This window comes from Tursiops truncatus, chromosome 11 (genome assembly GCF_011762595.2).
Source record: "Tursiops truncatus isolate mTurTru1 chromosome 11, mTurTru1.mat.Y, whole genome shotgun sequence".
NCBI classification, from domain to species: domain Eukaryota; kingdom Metazoa; phylum Chordata; class Mammalia; order Artiodactyla; family Delphinidae; genus Tursiops; species Tursiops truncatus.
This window is the reverse complement of record NC_047044.1, coordinates 82,164,089-82,182,121: the sequence shown is the minus strand read 5'-3', so window position 1 is coordinate 82,182,121 and position 18,033 is coordinate 82,164,089. Positions and strand designations below refer to the sequence as shown.

General features: G+C 39.5%; 1 long non-coding RNA gene across 8 annotated transcripts in view; it reads left to right on the top strand.

Moving 5' to 3' along the window:
- Window positions 1-18,033, top strand: part of LOC109550189 (uncharacterized) — a 169,453-nt gene that overhangs the window by 23,510 nt on the left and 127,910 nt on the right. Inside the window, exon 3 of one of the 8 annotated variants that reach the window (XR_012324491.1) lies at window positions 585-1,418. The exons of the other annotated variants lie outside the window; for them this stretch is intronic. This is a non-coding gene — a long non-coding RNA (uncharacterized lncRNA). Of the gene's footprint in view, window positions 1-584; window positions 1,419-18,033 lie in introns of those variants that run through there. 8 annotated transcript variants of the gene reach the window in all.

Below are 18,033 nucleotides of genomic sequence, written 5' to 3'. Positions count from 1 at the left end.
CACAATGAAGATACATTTCCGGGCTTCCCTGGTGGTGCAGTGGTTGAGAGTCCGCCTGCCGATGCAGGGGACACGGGTTCATGCCCCGGTCCGGGAGGATCCCACATGCCACGGAGCAGCTGGCCACGGAGCAGCTGGCCCCGTGAGCCATGGCCGCTGAGCCTGCGCGTCCGAAGCCTGTGCTCCGCAACGGGAGAGGCCACAACAGTGAGAGGCCCACGTACCGCAAAAAAAAAAAAAAAAAAAAAAAAAGATACATTTCCATCACCCAAAAATTTCCTTTGTGTTCCTTCCAAATCTATCACCTGCTCCCCCCGACCCTTGGTCCCAGGCAAACGCCAGTCTTCTTTTTATCACTGTAGATTAAATTTGCCTTTCCTAAAGTCTTTCATATAGATGGAACTGTGGAGTATGTACTCTTTTATGTCTGGATCCTCTTACGTAGCATAATGTTTTTCGAGATTCACCAATTTTATTGTTGAATTATTCCACTGTATGGATATACCATGATTTGTTTCTTTGTTTGTTTGTTTGTTTTTTTGCGGTATGCGGGCCTCTCACTGTTGTGGCCTCTCCCCTTGCAGAGCACAGGCTCCGGACGCGCAGGCTCAGTGGCCATGGCTCACGGGCCCAGCCGCTCCGCGGCATGTGGGATCCTCCCGGACCGGGGCACGAACCCGTGTGTCCTGCATCGGCAGGCGGACTCCCAACCACTGCGCCACCAGGGAAGCCCCCCATGATTTGTTAATTCACTCTCCTGTTAATGAATGAATATCTGAATTGTTTCTAGTTTTGGGCTTTTAGAAATAAAGGTGCTATATACTTGCTACGCACAGGTCTTTGTGTGAACACAGTTTTTATTTTTCTTGAGTAAATCCCTAAGATTTGCATTACTGGGTCATATGGTAAGAGTATGTTTGTCTAACGTTATAAGAAATTGCTAGTGTTTTCCAAATGGCTACTCCTCCGGCAATTTATGAGAGGCCCAGTTACTTCCACATTCTTGTCCATACTTGATATTGTTATTCTTTATAATTTTAGCTATCTTAGTGCATGTGTAATGGTATTTCATTGTGGTTTAATTTGCATTTTCCTGATGATTAATGATGAGCATTTTGCTATTTTTTTATTTGCCGTTATTAAATGAGGTGCTTATTGCTATTTGTAGGTATACTTTGGAGAAGTGTCTATTCAAATTCTTTATTTTTAAAAAATACTTTTTTATTTTAAAATAATTATAGGCTCATAGGAAGTTGCAAAAATAGTACAATGAGTCTGATGTACACTTCTCCCAGCTTTCCAATAGTGACATGTTATGTAGCTTGTAGTACAGTATCAACACCAGGAAATTTACATTGGTATTACTGTTAACAGACTTTATTCAGCTTTATCTTTAATAAACCTGCATTTTGTTGGTATGTGGATGTGTGTGTGTGTTCCATGCATTTTTATCCTATGCAAAGATTTGTGCAGTTACTACAACAATCAAGATACAGAATTGTTCTATTACCACAAAATGACTCTCTCATGCATACCCCATCACACAATCCATCCCATCCTTGGTCCCTATCCTTTAGTACCAGTGTTTGTTTTCTATCGCTATGATTTTATCACTTTGAGAATAAATAGAATCATATAGTATGCCTCCTTTTGAGACTGGCTTTTTCACTCAGCACAGTTCCCTTGAGATTTACTCACATTGTTGTGTCTATCAGTAGTTTGTTCCTTTTTATTGCTGTGTAGTATTCCATCGTATGATAGACGTATCAGAGTTTTAACACTTACTCGTTGAAAGACATTTGAGTTGTTCTAGTTTTCGGCTATTTATAAAGCTGCTGTGAACATTCATGTACAGATTTTTATGTAAACACAGGTTTTTATTTTTTTTTGGATAAATGCTCAACAGTGCAATTTCTGGGTTGTATGGTAAATGCATGTTTAATTTCACAAAACGATGCCAAGCTATTTCCCAGAATGGCAGTACCATTTTGCATTCCTGCTAGCAAGGTATAGGAAATCCAGTTTCTTTGCATTTTTGCCAGTATTTGGTATTGCCACTTTTCTTTCCTTCCTTCCTTCCTTCTTTCTCTTTTCTTTGTTTTAGCTGGTTTAATAGGTGTATAGTGATATTGCCTATGTTTTTAATTGGGTTGTCTTCTTATTATTGACTTAAAAGTATTCTTTATACATTCTGAATGTATGTCTTTTATGAAATATATGTTTTTCCAACACTTCTCCTAGTTTGTGGTTTGCCTATTTACTTTCTTAACATCTTTTAAAGAGCAAAGGTTTTTAATTTTGATAAAGTCCAATTAATCAATTTTAAAATTCTCTTTTTCATGATTTTTTTCTGTCATATCTAAGAAATCTTTGCTTAACCCAGGGTCAAATAATATTCTCCTATGTTTTTCTTATACTCATATAGTCTTTGCTTTTATCCATAGGTCTGTGATCCATTTTGAGTTTATTTTGATATATGCTATGAAGTAAGGGTTGAGGTTTGCTTTCTTTTCATGTGGATATCCAGTTGTTTCAATGCCATTTGTTAAAGAGCTTATCCTTTCCATACATAATTACTTTGGAAACTTTGTCAAAAATTGACCATATATGTATAGGTCAGTTTCTGGACTTTCTATTCTGTTTCATTGATCTGTATGTTTATTCTTATGCCAATACCACACTGTCTTGATTACTCTAGCTTTAGAGTATGTCTTAAAATCATGTAGAAAAAGCAACTTTGTTGTTCTCTTCAAAATTGTCTTGGCCTATCTAGTTCCTTTGCATTTCTATATAAATCAGCTAGGATTTTAACTGAGACTGCATTAAATTTATTAATTAATTTGGGGAGACTTGACACCTCAGCGATATTGCGTTTTCCACCCCATGAACATGATATGTCCCTCCATTTATTTAGGTCTTCTTTAATTTTTCTAAACAATATTATGTAGCAGTTTTTCACAATCTTTGTTAAGTTGATTCCTAAGTAGTTTATATTTCTTAATGCTGTTTTAAATATTATTTAAAAATATTAAGTTCCAAATCGTTCATTGCTAATATATAGCAGTTGATATTTTACATGTATTCTGTGACATTACTAAACTCCCATATGAATTCTAGTAGTTTTTTTTTTTTTTAGATTTCTTAAGATTTTCTACATGAGTAATCATACTGTCATAAAAACACTTCTCTTTACCTTTTCCTATCTGTAGACTTTTTGTTTCTTTTGCTTTCCTGATTGTATGGGTTAGGACATTCATACAATATTAGATAGGAGTGGTGAGAGCAGATGTCATTGCCTTTTTCCAGATCTATCTGCTGAATTTGGATTGCTATTACTTTATTAAAGAATTTTACACTAATGTTCATACGGCGTATTAGTTAGTAATTTCTTTTAATACTTTCGGTTTTGGTTTCGGGGTAATGCTGACCTTGTAAAATGAGTTGGGAAGTGCTCTCTCCTCCTCTGTTTTCTGAAAGACCTTAGGTAGGATTGATATTATTACTTCACCAGTAAAGCCATCTGGATCTGGCATTTTCTTTCTGGGAAGGCTTTCAATTATAAATTCAATTCCTAGATTAGAGTTATACCTACTCAGATTTTCTGTTTCATTTTGAGCCAGTTTTGGTAATATGAGTCTTTCAAGGAATTTGTCCATTTCATATAAGTTGTTTATTGTCAAAAGTTTTGTGTCATTTTCCTATTACCTTTTTAATGTCTGTACGCTCTGTAGTGAGTCCTGTTTTGTTTCTGATACAGTTAACTTCTGTATTCTCTGTTACTTTCCTGATCAACTGAGCAAGAGGTTCATAAACTTTATTTTTCTTTTCAAATACTATATTTTCCCAATTTGTAGTCTCTATTTCATTGTCTTTCCCTATTGTTTATTTTCTATTTTATTGATTTGATTTTTCCTCTCGTTTCCTTTTACTATAGTTTTAATTGATATTCTTTTTCTTGCTTCATAAGGTTGGAGCTTACAGCATTGTCTTGGACCTTTCTTCTGTTCTATAAATCTAAAGTTATGTATTTCCCTCCAAGCACTGCATTGTTGGCATCACACGATTAAAAAAAATTGAAATATAATTCATGTACCCTAGAATTTACTCTTTTGAGGCGTGTACAATAAATCGGTAGTTTTTAGTATATTTACAAGGTTGTACAACCCTCACCACAGTCTAATTCCAGAATAGTTCATCACACCAAGAAGAATCCCTATACCAATTAGCAATCACTTTCGATCCCACCTTTCCTCCAGCCACTGGCAACCATTAATCAATTGGACAACATTTCGTTTACTGTTCATCAGTTGATGTACATTTTGATTGTATCCTCTTTTTGGCTTTTATGAATATTGCTTCTCTGGACATTCGTGTACAAGTTTTTGTTTGAACATGTTTTCAGTGCTCCTGGGCATATACCCAGGAGTGGAATTGCTGAGTCCTATGATAACTCTGTGTTTAGCTTCTTGAGGAGCCACCAACCTGCTTTCCACAGCGCCTGCACCATTTTGCATTTCCACCAGCTCAATTTATCCGCATTCTCTCTAAATTTGTTATTTACATTTTTTATTATAGCCATCCTAGTGTGTATGAAGTGATATCACATTGTGGTTTTTTGTTTGTTTGTTTTTGTTTTTCAGGTCATCTTTATTTTTACTGACTTTCTGTGTTCTTTCAATTGTGTGTTCACATTGTGGTTTTGATTTTCATTTCCCTAATGACTGATGTTGACTGTCTTCTCTCTTACTCAAGGGGTAGTCAGCCTTTTTCTTCAATGCAGGCCTTCAATTGATTAGGTGAGGCCCAACCACACTGGGGAGGACAGTTTGCTTTACTCAGTCTACTGATTTAAATGGTAATCTCATCAGAAACACCCTCATGCAAACACCCAGAGTAATGTTTGGCCAAATATATGGGCACCCTGTGACTCAGTCAAGGTGACATTTAAAATTAGCCATCATAAAAAAAAAAAACAAAAACTTAAAAATGCAAAAAATCCATGACTAACAAATACCAAAAATTTAAATAAAAGAAGGATCAGTAAAAATAAATAAATAAAATTAGCCATCATGCCCACCTTCAAGATTTGGGGGGGGCGGTTAAGCTCCACCTCCTGGCTTGGGGAGTGTCTACAGATTTTTGAAATTCTTCTGTAAGGAAGATTTGCCACTTTTTCCCCATTGAGTAGGTCTTTGTTCCTCACAACCAACCAAAGGTGCCCTAAAACAGAAGGCCTAAAAGCCATGAAGGAGATAAATGTTCCCTTGGTATGATGTTTTAGATTAAATAATAGAATATTATTTAAATCTAGAATATTTTAGATTTAAACAATAGAAATTAAAAAAAAAATCCAGATCCTTCCCTCATATCCTACAGAATTTAGTGTCTTTCTGGTGACATTTGGTGAACCAGACCTCCCACAATGGTATGGTTCCTCTCAGTTTATCAGATATTTACTGAGTAGCTATTATGTGCCAGGGATGATGCTTAGACTGAGAATATGATGACAAGAAGTCCTGTATTCAAAGAATTATAATCCAGTGAGTCAAGCACAGGTGTAGAGATAGAAAATTTGGGTTGAGTCCTGCTTTATCACCTACTCTGACCTTAGGCAGGCAGGTTAAAAATTCTTTGAATGTCAGCTTCCTCATTTTTCAAAAGAACATAATGGTAGTGATGATAATGATAATAATAATAATACCTGGTTCACAGGGTTGTTGTAGTAACTAAATAAAACAGTATTTGTGAGGAAAAAGTTTTTAGATTGCTTCTCAAATGCTGTTGTTCTCAATAACAACAATAGGCAAGACAGGCAAAATAGATGTCATTATCTCCAACTTTTGTAGCTTTGGCATAATGATTAAGTATCTTGTGCAGAATCACACAGCCAGTTATGTGCGCTGCTCACTTCAGAACACAGGTCTTTGCATTCTGTTGTTTCCACCCCACTGCACTGCAAGAATCTGATGCATTCCTATGTATAAGGGCAGCCTGTCTATTTTTTAAATTATTCTGGAACACATTTAAAAATCCATAATGTGAGATTAAAAAAAAAGAAAAAACTTCTGGTTTGCATTTATCTTGGCAGCTTGGAGAAAACATATTTTTCTGGGCATGTTTGGAAATGGATGATCGTTTTTGATTCTTAGCCATAGCCTCCAGGCTTTCCTTGGGACACTTTCAGAGATTATCTTTGGGATTCAGGAAAGCATAATGTCATTTTATTTTTCAAATCCTCAGGGTGTTAGGAGTTTTGCGTCTTATTTTTCCAGACTGCCCTTTCGTTGTAGCTATTATTTTTTAAATCTAATATTCATAATTCATTTTGTTGAAGAAGAGATTTCATTTTATGCCAATAAATATGTATGAATATTGGAAGATGAAAAAAAAATGCCTGAGCTCTGAGTGCTGGCAAGAATTATAGGGCATGGTATAGTGAAATAGAATGTGGGGATTAAGTCACTGTGCTCCTCTGTATAAACCACATGATTGAGAAGAGAATGGGAATCATCTTCTGCTGAAATTCCTCTTGGAAATACCTTCAAAAGCATATTGGAAAAAGATAATTAAATTAAAAGGACACAGTTTATTTTATTTGTAGAATCATAATCCTTCATGGGAGATCTGGGTAAATAGACTTCAAAATTTTGGCTTTGTTCAAGATTCCTTGACACATTTGGTGGTTTGAAAAAATAATTTAAATTCACTATCTGAAAATTAGAACAACTATAGTTCATAACACTGTACTTGGAACTTGGGAGTTAATTATATTAATGGCTGGCATTTAATATATGATGACTATGTGTCAGACCATATGCTAAGCATTTAACTAGCTATTAACGCATTTAATCCTCTCCACACTTCGGGAAGTAAGTATAATTATTGTTTCTATTTTACAGATAAGAAAACTGTAGTAGGAAATTTTCAGTGTATTATAATCATCTGTTTACATATTGGTCCGTTCCTCTGGACCTGAGGGTAGGCATTGAACCCTCATACTATTCATCTCCCATGCTTAGCACAGACTGTGCTTCATAGGCAGTCAATAAATATGATCTAATCTATGCTTCAGGAAGCCACTGAGCGTACGATGGATTGAAGTTCATTGTTTAGGCAAAATCCAATAAGAATTTATATTTGGATGAAGAAAGTAGAAAAAGAAATGTAGAGATGTGAAAAGGTAAATAGTAAGTGATATAAGATTTTAAGTAAAGGCAGTATTATAAGCTATCTCTAAAAGAGCTGTTTGGGACTATGTTAATGGGTTAAAGACCATGTACAGGCTTACCTTGTTTTATTGTGCTTTCCCTTATTGTACTTTGCAGTTATACATTTTTTTAAAAATTGAAGGTTTGTGGCAACCCTGCATTGACCAAGTTCATCAGTGCCATTTTTTCCACCAGCATTTGCTCACTTTGTGTCTCTGTGACACATTTTGGTAATTCTTGCAATATTTTAAGCTTTTCATTATTATTATGTTTGTTATGGTGATCTGTGATCGTGATCTTTGATGTTACTGTTGTAATTGTTTTTGGGAGCCGCAAGCGGCGCCGATATAAGATGGTGAACTTGAGAAATGTGTGTGTTCTGACTGCTCCATGGACAGGCCACTCCCCCATCTCTTTCCCTCTCCTTGGACCCCCCATTCCCAGAGATACAACGGTATCGAAATCAGGCCAATTAACAATCGTACAATGGCTTCTAAGTGTTCAAGTAAAAGGAAGTGTCACACATCTTTCACTTTAAATCAAAAGCTGGAAATGATTATGCTTAGTGAGGAAGGCTTGTTGAAAGCCAAGATAGGCTGAAAGCTAGGCCTCTTGTACTAAACAGTTAGCCAAGTTGTGAATACAAAGGAAAAGTTCTTCAAGGAAATTAAAAGTGAACACACAGATAATAAGAAAGCAAAACAGCCTTATTGCTGATATGGAGAAAGTTTTAGCGGTCTGGATAGATCAAGCCAGCCACACATTCCCTTAAGCCAAAGCCTCATCCACAGCAAGGCCCTAACTCTCTTCAATTCTGTGAAGGCTGAGAGAGGTGAGGAAGCTTCAAAAGAAAAGTTTAAAGCTGCCAGAGTTTGGTTCATGAGGCTTAAGGAAAGAAGTCATCTCCATAACATACAAGTGTAAGGTGAAGCAGCAAGTATTGGCATAGAAACAGCAGCAGGTTATCCCGAAGATATGCCTAAGATAATTAATGAAGGTGGCTACACTAAACGATAGATTTTCAATGTAGATGAAATAACCTTATATTGGAAGAAGATGCCATCTAGGACTTTCGTAGCTGGAGAGGAGAAGTCAATGCCTGGATTCAAAGCTTCAAAGGACAGGTTGACCCTCTTGTTAGGGGCTAAAGCAGCTGGTGACTTTAAGCTGAAGCCAGTGCTCATTTACCATTTTGAAAAGACCCTTCACAATTATGCTAAATCTACTCTGCCTGTGCTGTATCAATGGAACAACAAATCCTGGATGACAGCACATCTGTCGACAACATGGTTTACCGAATATTTTTAGCCCACTGTTGAGACCTACTGCCCAGAAAAAAAAAGATTCCTTTCAGTATATTACTGCTCATTTACAAGCAACTGGTCATCCAAGAAGAGCTCTGATTTTCATGCCTGCTAACACAACCTTCATTTTAGGGCCTATGGAACAAGGATTAATTTTGCCTTTCAAGTCTTATAATTTAAGAAATACATTCTGTAAGGTTACTGTTGCCATAGATAGTGATTCCTTTGGTGGATCTGGGCAAAGTAAACTGAAAACCATCTGGAAAGGATTCACCATTCCAAATGCCACTAAGAACATTTGTGATTCATGGGAATAGGTCAAAATATCAACATTTATAGGAGTTTGGAAGAAGTTGATTCCAACCTTCATGGATGACTTTGAGAGGTTCAAGACTTCAGTGGAGGAAATAACTGCAGATGTGATGGAAATAACAAGAGAACTAAAATTAGAAGTGGAGCCTGACTGTTAGCATTTGCCTTATGTATTGAGGTTCTCCTATGTTGGGTACATAAATACTTACAATTCTTATATCTTCTTCTTGGATCGATCCCTTGATCATTATGTAGTGTCCTTCTTTGCCTCTTGTAATAGTCTTTATTTTAAAGTCTATTTAGTCTGATATGAGAATTGCTACTCCGGCTTTCTTTTGATTTCCATTTGCATGGAATATCTTTTTTCATCCCCTCACTTTCAGTCTGTATGTGTCCCTAGGTCTGAAGTGGGTCTCTTGTAGACAGCACATACACGAGTCTTGTTTTTGTATCCATTCAGCCAGTCTACGTCTTTTGGTTGGAGCATTTAATTAATTTACATTTAAGGTAATTATCGATCTGTATGTTCCTATTACCATTTTCTTAATTGCTTTGGGTTTGTTATTGTAAGTCTTTTCCTTCTCTTGTGTTTCCTGCCTAGAGAAGTTCCTTTAGCATTTGTTGTAAAGCTGGTTTGTTGGTGGTGAATTTTTGTAGCTTTTACTTGTCTGTAAAGGTTTCAATTTCTCTGTCAAATCTGAATGAGATCCCTGCTGGGTAGAGTAATCTTGGTTGTATGTTTTTCCCTTTCATCACTTTAAATATGTCCTGCCACTCCCTTCTGGCTTGCAGAGTTTCTGCTGAAAGATCAGCTGTTAACCTTATGGGGATTCCCTTGTATGTTATTTGTTGCTTTTCCCTTGCTGCTTTTAATATTTTTTCTTTGTATTTAATTTTTCATAGTTTGATTAATATGTGTCTTGGCATGTTTCTCCTTGGATTTATCCTGCATGGGACTCTCTGCACTTCCTGGACTTGACTGACTATTTCCTTTCCTATATTTGGGAAGTTTTCAACTATAAGCTCTTCAAATATTTTCTCAGTCCCTTTCTTTTTCCCTTTTTCTTCTGGGACCCCTATAATTTGAATGTTGGTGCATTTAATGTTGTCCCAGAGGTCTCTGAGATTGTCCTCAATTCTTTTCACTTTTTTTTCTTTATTCTCCTCTGCAGTAGTTATTTCCACTATTTTATCTTCCAGGTCACTTATCCGTTCTTCTGCCTCAGTTATTCTGCTATTGATTCCTTTTAAAGAATTTTAAATTTCATTTATTGTATTGTTCATCATTGTTTGTTTGCTCTTTAGTTCTTCTAGGTTCATGTTAAACATTTCTTGTATTTTCTCCATTCTATTTACAAGATTTTGGATCATCTTTACTATCGTTACTCTGAATTCTTTTTCAGGTAGACTGCCTATTTCCTCTTCATTTGTTTGGTCTGGTGGGTTTTTGCTTTGCTCCTTCATCTGCTGCGTATTTCTCTGTCTTCTCATTTTGCTTAACTTACTGTGTTTGGGGTCTCCTTTTTGCAGGCTGCAGGTTCGTAGTTCCCCTTGTTTTTGGTGTCTGCCCCCAGTGGGTAAGGTTGGTTCAGTGGGTTGTGTAGGCTTCCTGGTGGAGGGGACTGGTGCCTGTGTTCTGGTGGGTGAGGCTGGATCTTGTCTTTCTGGTGGGCAGGACCATGTCCGGTAGTGTGTTTTGGGGTGTCTGTGAGCTTAGTATGATTTTAGGCAGCCTCTCTGCTAATGGGTGGGGTTGTGTTCCTGTCTTGCTAGTTGTTTGGCATGGGGTGTCCAGCACTGGAGCTTGCTGGCTGTTGAGTGGAGCTGGGTCTTAGCGTTGAGATAGAGATCTCTGGGAGAGCTCTTGCTGATTGATATTACATGTGGCTGGGAGGTCTCTGGTGGACCAATATCCTGAACTTGGCTCTCCCACCTCAGAGGCTCAGGCCTGACACCTGGCCGGAGCACCAAGACCCTGTCAGTCACGGCTCAGAAGAGAAGGGAGAAAAAAAAGAAGAAAAAAAAAAGTTATTAAAATAAAAAAGAAGAGAGCAACCAAACCAATAAAGAAATCCACCAATGATAACAAGCGCTAAAAACTATACTAAGATAAACATAAAAATCAGTAACTAGTCAGTCGCATACAGCAAACCACAAGACTTCAGTTGCTCCCAAAGTCCACCGCCTCAATTTTGGGATGATTCTATTCAGGTATTCCAGAGATGCAGGGTACATCACGTTGATTGTGGAGATTTAATCTGCTGCTCCTGAGACTGCTGGGAGAAATTTCCCTTTCTCTTCTTTGTTCGCACAGCTCCCGGGGTTCAGCTTTGGATTTGGCCCCACCTCTGTGTGTAGGTCGCCCTCTGGCATCTGTTCTTCGCCCAGATAGGAGGGGTTGAAGGAGCCGCTGATTCAGGGGCTCTCGCTCACTCAGGCCAGGGGGAGGGAGGGGTACGGATGAGGGGCGGGCCTGCGGCGGCAGAGGCCGGCGTGACGTTGCACCAGCCTGAGGCGCGCCGTGTGTTCTCCCGGGGAAGTTGTCCCTGGATCACGGGACCCTGGCAGTGGCGGGCTGCACAGGCTCTTGGGAGGGGAGGTGTGGATAGTGACCTGTGCTCGCACACAGGCTTCTTGGTGGCGGCAGCAGCAGCCTTAGCATCTCATGCCCGTCTCTGGGGTCCGCGCTGATAGCCGTGGCTTGCGCCCGTCTCTGGAGCTCGTTTAGCCGGTGCTCCGAATCCCCTCTCCTTGTGCACCCCGAAACAATGGTCTCTTGCCTCTTTGGCAGCTCCAGACTTTTTCCCGGACTCCCTCCTGGCTAGCCGTGGTGCACTCGTTCCCTTCATGCTGTGTTCACGCCGCCAACCCCAGTCCTCTCCCTGGGATCCGACCTCCGAAGCCCGAGCCTCAGCTCCCAGCCCCGCCCACCCCGGCGGGTGAGCAGACAAGCCTCTCGGGCTGGTGAGTGCCGGTCGGCACCGGTCCTCTGTGCGGGAATCTCTCTGCTTTGCCTTCTGCACCCCTGTTGCTGTGTTCTCCTCCGCGGGTCTGAAGCTTCCCCCGCCGCCACCCGCAGTCTCCGCCCGCGAAGGGGCTTCCTAGTGTGTGGAAACCTTTGCTCCTTCACGGCTCCCTCCCAGAGGTGCAGGTCCCGTCCCTATTCTTTTGTCTCTGTTTATTCTTTTTTCTTTTGCCCTACCCAGCTACGTGGGGAGTATCTTGCCTTTTGGGAGGTCTGAGGTCTTCTGCCAGCGTTCAGTAGGTGTTCTGTAGGAGTTGTTCCACGTGTAGATGTATTTCTGGTGTATCTGTGGGGAGGAAGGTGATCTACACATCTTACTCCTCCACCATCTTGAAGGTCCTTCCTCTCATGGTTTTTAATGAGAAATATGAAGTGAGTTGGATCATCATTCCCCTATATTTCAGGTACCATTTTTCTCTGGCTGCTTTCAGGATATTTTCTTTGTCTTTTTTTTTTAGCAGTTTGGCTATGGTATTATCTGGGTATGGATTTTTTTGAGTTTATTCTGTTTGAGGTTCAGTGAGCTTCTTGAATCTGCAAGTTTATCTTTTGCCAAATTTGGGCATTTTAAAACCATTTATTTCTTTAAGTATTTTTCTGCATGATTCCTTTTGTTCTCCTTTGGAGACTCCAATGACACAAAGATTAGACCTTTTGGTATTGTCCCATAGGTCCTTTAGGTTCTGCTTATACAAAAACTTTTAAAATCCCTATTGTTCAGATTGGATACTTTTTACTGATATCTTGAAGTTTGTTAGTGAGCCCATCCAGTAAGGTTTTTATTTCAGTTATTGTACTTTTCCAGCTCTAACCTTTTCTTTTGGCTCTTTTTTTATACCTTCTATTTCTCTCCTGAGACTTTCTATTTTTCCATCTGTTTCAAGCGTTTTCGCATTTACTGATTAGAGAATGATTTTAATAACCATCTTAAAATCTTGGTCCAATTTCAACATTTTTGTTCTTGGATGTTGATTGTCTTTTCCCTTGAGAAATGTCAAGATTTTACTGATTCTTTATATGTTGAATAATTCTGGATTTGATCCTGGACATTTTGAATATTATGTTATGGGATTTTAGGTTTTGTTTAAACCGGTGTAGTAGGCAACTGAACAGTTTAGGCTTAGCTTGCAGGTTCTTAGCCTGCCTCCTTTTGGCTGTGACTCCAACATCAGTGCAGTTTTCAAAGCCTTTGCTGTGCTACTTGTGTCTGTCTCATGTGTGTAACACCCAGTAAGCAGTCTGGGTCTTAGGCAGTAGTCCATCTTGTAGATCAGTTCTTAATGCTGTTTATTTAGGGTCGGGTCCATATATGCAGAACTCAGAGATGAGCCCAGGAGTTCATACATAGTTTTGTTTGTTTGTTTGTTTGTTTGTTTGTTTGTGGTATGCGGGCCTCTCACTGTTGTGACCTCTCCCGTTGCAGAGCACAGGCTCCGGACGCGCAGGCTCAGCGGCCATGGCTCATGGGCCCAGCCGCTCCGCGGCATGTGGGATCTTCCCGGACTGGGGCACGAACCTGTGTCCCCTGTATCGGCAGGCGGACTCTCAACCACTGCGCCACCAGGGAAGCCCCATACATAGTTTTAAGGCATTGCTTTCTGGAACTTCCTTCTATTATTCCCCCCAGGGAAATCTTTCCTGCTCTTAGGCATCCCCTTCCTGGTCTTCTAACTAGAAAGCCATGGCTCTCATTTCCCTGGTCTCTTATGCACTTCCCACAACTGTGTCTGCTACTGGGACCAAGTAGTGAGAGATCAGAGAGAAAAGAACAAAATTGGGGGCTTCCCTGGTGGCGCAGTGGTTGAGAGTCCGCCTGCCGATGCAGGGGACGCGGGCTCGTGCCCCAGTCCGGGAAGATCCCACATGCCGCGTAGCGGCCGGGCCCGTGAGCCATGGCCGCTGAGCCTGCGCGTCCGGAACCTGTGCTCCGCAGTGGGAGAGGCCGCAACAGTGAGACAACAGTGAGAGGCCCGCGTACCGCAAAAAAAAAAAAAAAAAAAAAGAACAACATTGGATTCCCCTTACACTCTTGGATCAGTGGTTCCTCTGGTCAGAGACAAGGGTTTCCTCTCTCTAAGTTTTAGGCATTTGTTCTGCTATTGTTGCCTCTGTGTCACTGTAGGATTACCCAGGGGCTGGGGCAAGAGAGGGAAAGAAAAACCCAGAGGATTTCCCTCGATCTTTCTGATCCATAAGAGGCCATTTTCCTGCTCCTTGGACAAGAAAGAGAGGAGTTTTTTGGGAGCACTTTCCATCTGCTCTGGTATATAATTCTGGATTTTAGGTTGCCTTTGAGTCCAGGCTGGGAGAAACTAGATTTCAGGAAGACAGAAACTCACCCCCAGTTTAGTGGCTCTCAGATATCTGTTTGTCTTTACCAATCTACCGCTACCATTTCCTTTTCAAAGTCCTCCATATATCCTTTCCAAGGGGCTTAGTTGCATTCAGTGGGAGAGAGAGGGTGGGGTATGTTATCTCCATTTCATTTGGAACTCAGAGAGCTCTTCTTTGCTCTGAATTACTTCAACGTAATATTTCTTAAGATTAAGGACTTTCTCTTATGTGACTACCTTATAATAATCAGAATCAATAAACTTAACATGTCCATAATACTGCTGTCTAACCAAAGTCCATATTCAAATTTTATCAGTTGCCCTAATAATTTCCTTTATAGTTATTCTTTTCCCTGGCTAAAGATCTATCCAAAGAGCATGCATTGCATTTAGTTGTCATGTCTCTTTATTTTCCTTTAATCTGGCTTAGTTCTTTAGTCTTTCTTTGTCTTTTATGGCCTTGATATTTTAAAGATACAGACCAATTATTTTATAGGATATCTTTAAGTTTGTGTTTGATGTTTCCTCATGATTAGACTCGGTTATGTATTGTTGGCAGAAGTACCACATGAGATGTTGTGTTCTTCTTAATGTATATTACAGGGGGTACATGATGTCTATTTGGACCATTATTGGGTTGTTATCTTTGATCACTCAGGTAAGGAGTTGCTTAACAGTTTTCTCTACTGTAAAGTTAGTATTTTGTGAATATTTTTAGGGGTTGGAGTTTGAATATGATTACAAGGTTAGAAGGAAAACTCTAGACTAGTGCTGTCCTATAGAACACTCTGTAATGATGGAACGTTCAATTCTGCACTGTCCAATAGGTAGCCATTTGAAATGTGGCTAGTGCAACTGAGAAAATTTAAGGGGTAACACTTGAAGTTGAAAGTTTCCAGAGAAACTACCAGTTCCTAAAGAGTTTTTTCATACCCTGGTTTCCTGAAATGCTCTGAGAAGAAAAGAGTTGCAAGGTCAAATAAATTAGGGATCAGTCTTCAGAGCATATTTGGTGAAACACAGGACAATATGCAGCCATCTTGTAATGGCAGCATATAGTATTTTTTCATTTGTCCTACTGCTAGGTGTAGGTGAAATTGTCAGCTAATTATTTTGTGAGTCCTCCCAAAACTTCTTAAGTGGTTTTTATAAATTAATTACTGAAAAGTACAGCCAAGTCGATGGTAATGATGGGGTTGACACCTGGGCCAGTCATCTGACTCCAAAAGCTGAGGTATTTCTAGTACATCAGCAATGGTCATGGAGAAAATGTTATTGAAGTTCAGGTTGCCTCATGAGGCTTTGTCTGAAGTCTCATGATATAGGCAAGAGTGCTTCAAACATTTATTTCTAGTACTTGGATTCCATTTTATCAGTGCAGACCCAGGAAATGTTTAGCATTCATGGAATGTGGTCATCTCAGTCTTTCTAAGGGAATTAATATTAATATTAATGGCCCTTATCAATGCACAGCGTAGCTATCTGAGGATGTGTTTCTTTCTATTTAAGTAAATGAAATCTCAGAACAGATTGCCTTAGTGAAAGTCATTCAGAGCATCAGAGCAAATATTCTCATGCAAATATATAGTTATCACAAAAGGGTCTAAGTGTCTGTCAAAATCACACACATAATTAGTTACTGAAGGGAGCATAGGGTAGTTGGAAGGTGTGAGGAAAGGAGGCTTGGAGCAGAGAGAAAGGAGAACAATTTGCAGAGACAAAGAACTGTTGAGCCAGAGACTAGAGCCAGCAATTGGGTGGTTTGAATTAGAGGAGAGTAAGTTATGTACAGTGTCTTCTTTCTCTTCCTTCAGCTGTAGTTCCTTTGGGAAGCTCTTTGCTGAGCCTGGGGTGGAGAAATTTCATTCTCATAACGGTAACTGTTGTTTTGACTGGCTCACGCCAGCAGTTGAGAGCTGTAGTTTGAAGAATTCTCAAGCAAAGGGATTTTGTCTAGTTGATGAGCTCAGAATTCAGATAAGATCTTGAAAGTGGTAACAAGAGTCATTTGTTGTGTGAAGCTGTAATTCTTGAAGGTAATTGGGTTTAAAAGCATAAGTATTTCAGAGATTGATTTCATCCTCAATAAAAGTAGATTTTACTTTCTTTTAAGGTACACATTGGAAGTTGTGACCCAGAAATGCCCCTCTAAGACATTACAGATGGCTATTTTCATGTGCTGTTTGGCATCTGTTCAGGGAAACCACAAGGGAAAATTGGCTTTGAAATGCTTGTGCTGTAAGGTATATGCTGCGATACTTTGTAAAGACTCATTTTCTTGCCAAATATAACATTCAGTTACCAACTGGAAGTGTAAAAGTTCATATTTTCATGAAAATCTTAGCAATGAGTTTGAACATAAACAATTAAGCAATGCTTAATTATGTTTCATTTTTTCCATTCTTCAGTGCCTGCTTACTTTACCACTAGAGGGCATTGTTGGCAGGGATATCAAGAGAAAGTAAAACAAAGAATTTTGTCTTTTTTTTTTTTTTGAGATTTTTTTCAGTTTTCATTTCAGCCAGTTAATAATAATGTACATTCAAAGCATACTTTGTTATCTTTTTCTTCTGTTTTGCATCCCAAATACTTAACTTTTAGCCTTTTTTGGTGCATTAATTTAATAAAAAACAAATTGTAAAATTTTTTTCAGGTTTCTAACAAATTCTAAATCTAGATCTGTTATTTTTTTCTCCTCAAATGTTATATATTCTTGCAGATCTTCTTTTGGTATATCATTGCACAGCTAGGGACTCATTCTTACTTTTTACTTGCTAAACGGTTGAAAGAATTCCATTTTCCATATCATACCTTTCCTGATATTTGTCAGAGGATCAGGGGCCTATTTATAACAGGCAAAGTCTCTTTTACACACAGATGTTGAAACCTAAAAATGATAAGAGAAGTTCTTTCCATTTGGGGACAATTGTATAATTTATTGGAAGTTCTTCATGTGCAAAGTTTGCCTCTAGAATTCATTGTATTAGACACGGTCCTTTAGTTGCCAGTAATAGAAACCAAATCAGTCATGCTTGTGCAAAAAATAGGGGGTGATGGTAATTTATTGTCAGGAAACAGAGATGTCTTATGGACTGTGGCCAATACAAGAACTGGAAGCTAGAGATCTATCAGGATACTCTCAGTGTCTTGTGTCTGCTGCTGTCTATGTCATTACTTTATTCTGTTCTCTCTGTATATCACTATTCTCTATCTCTTGCATCTCCATGGCAAAGTATGTCAATAGAGTGAGTGAAAATGACAAAAGGTCTCTTGCTTCTCAAGAAGAGGCGGTTCTAGCATTCTGTGAAGCTGGCTCCCTCGGGGTGGTGCAATACTGAAGTGATGAGTGGATTCCATGGTCATGGGCTCACTCCCACATCTTCTTCATGGTGAAGTAGGTCTCCTGGTTGGATGCCTTGTGTGGGTTTCCAGGCCTGTGGTTGAGATGCTGCATAGGCCCCTGAGTGTGGTGCTGGCTGAGGCTCTGGAATGTGTGTGTATCCCTGTGAGGACGAATGGCTGGCCTTTCCAGGATGTAGGGGTTCCACGTAGTCAACTTACTACTAAGTGGCTGGTTGACTTCCTTGAGGAATAATGCCATATTGGGGGTTCAGTACTGGTCTCTGTTGCTGACAAGTCGGATATTCAAAGGCAGCAGTAGCTAGATTGGTCTCGGTAAGAGGGGTCCATGCTCTTGGGCTCACACATAACTTCTGTTTCTACCACCATGTTTGCTCTGTTTGTGTGTCTATCCTGCTTGCTCTGGGTGACTGATGACAAAGACTGGCTAATGTCAAGTGACTATTCATTTTGTCTCCTTGGTTGTTCAGGGCTTTTTCTGTGGTAGATGC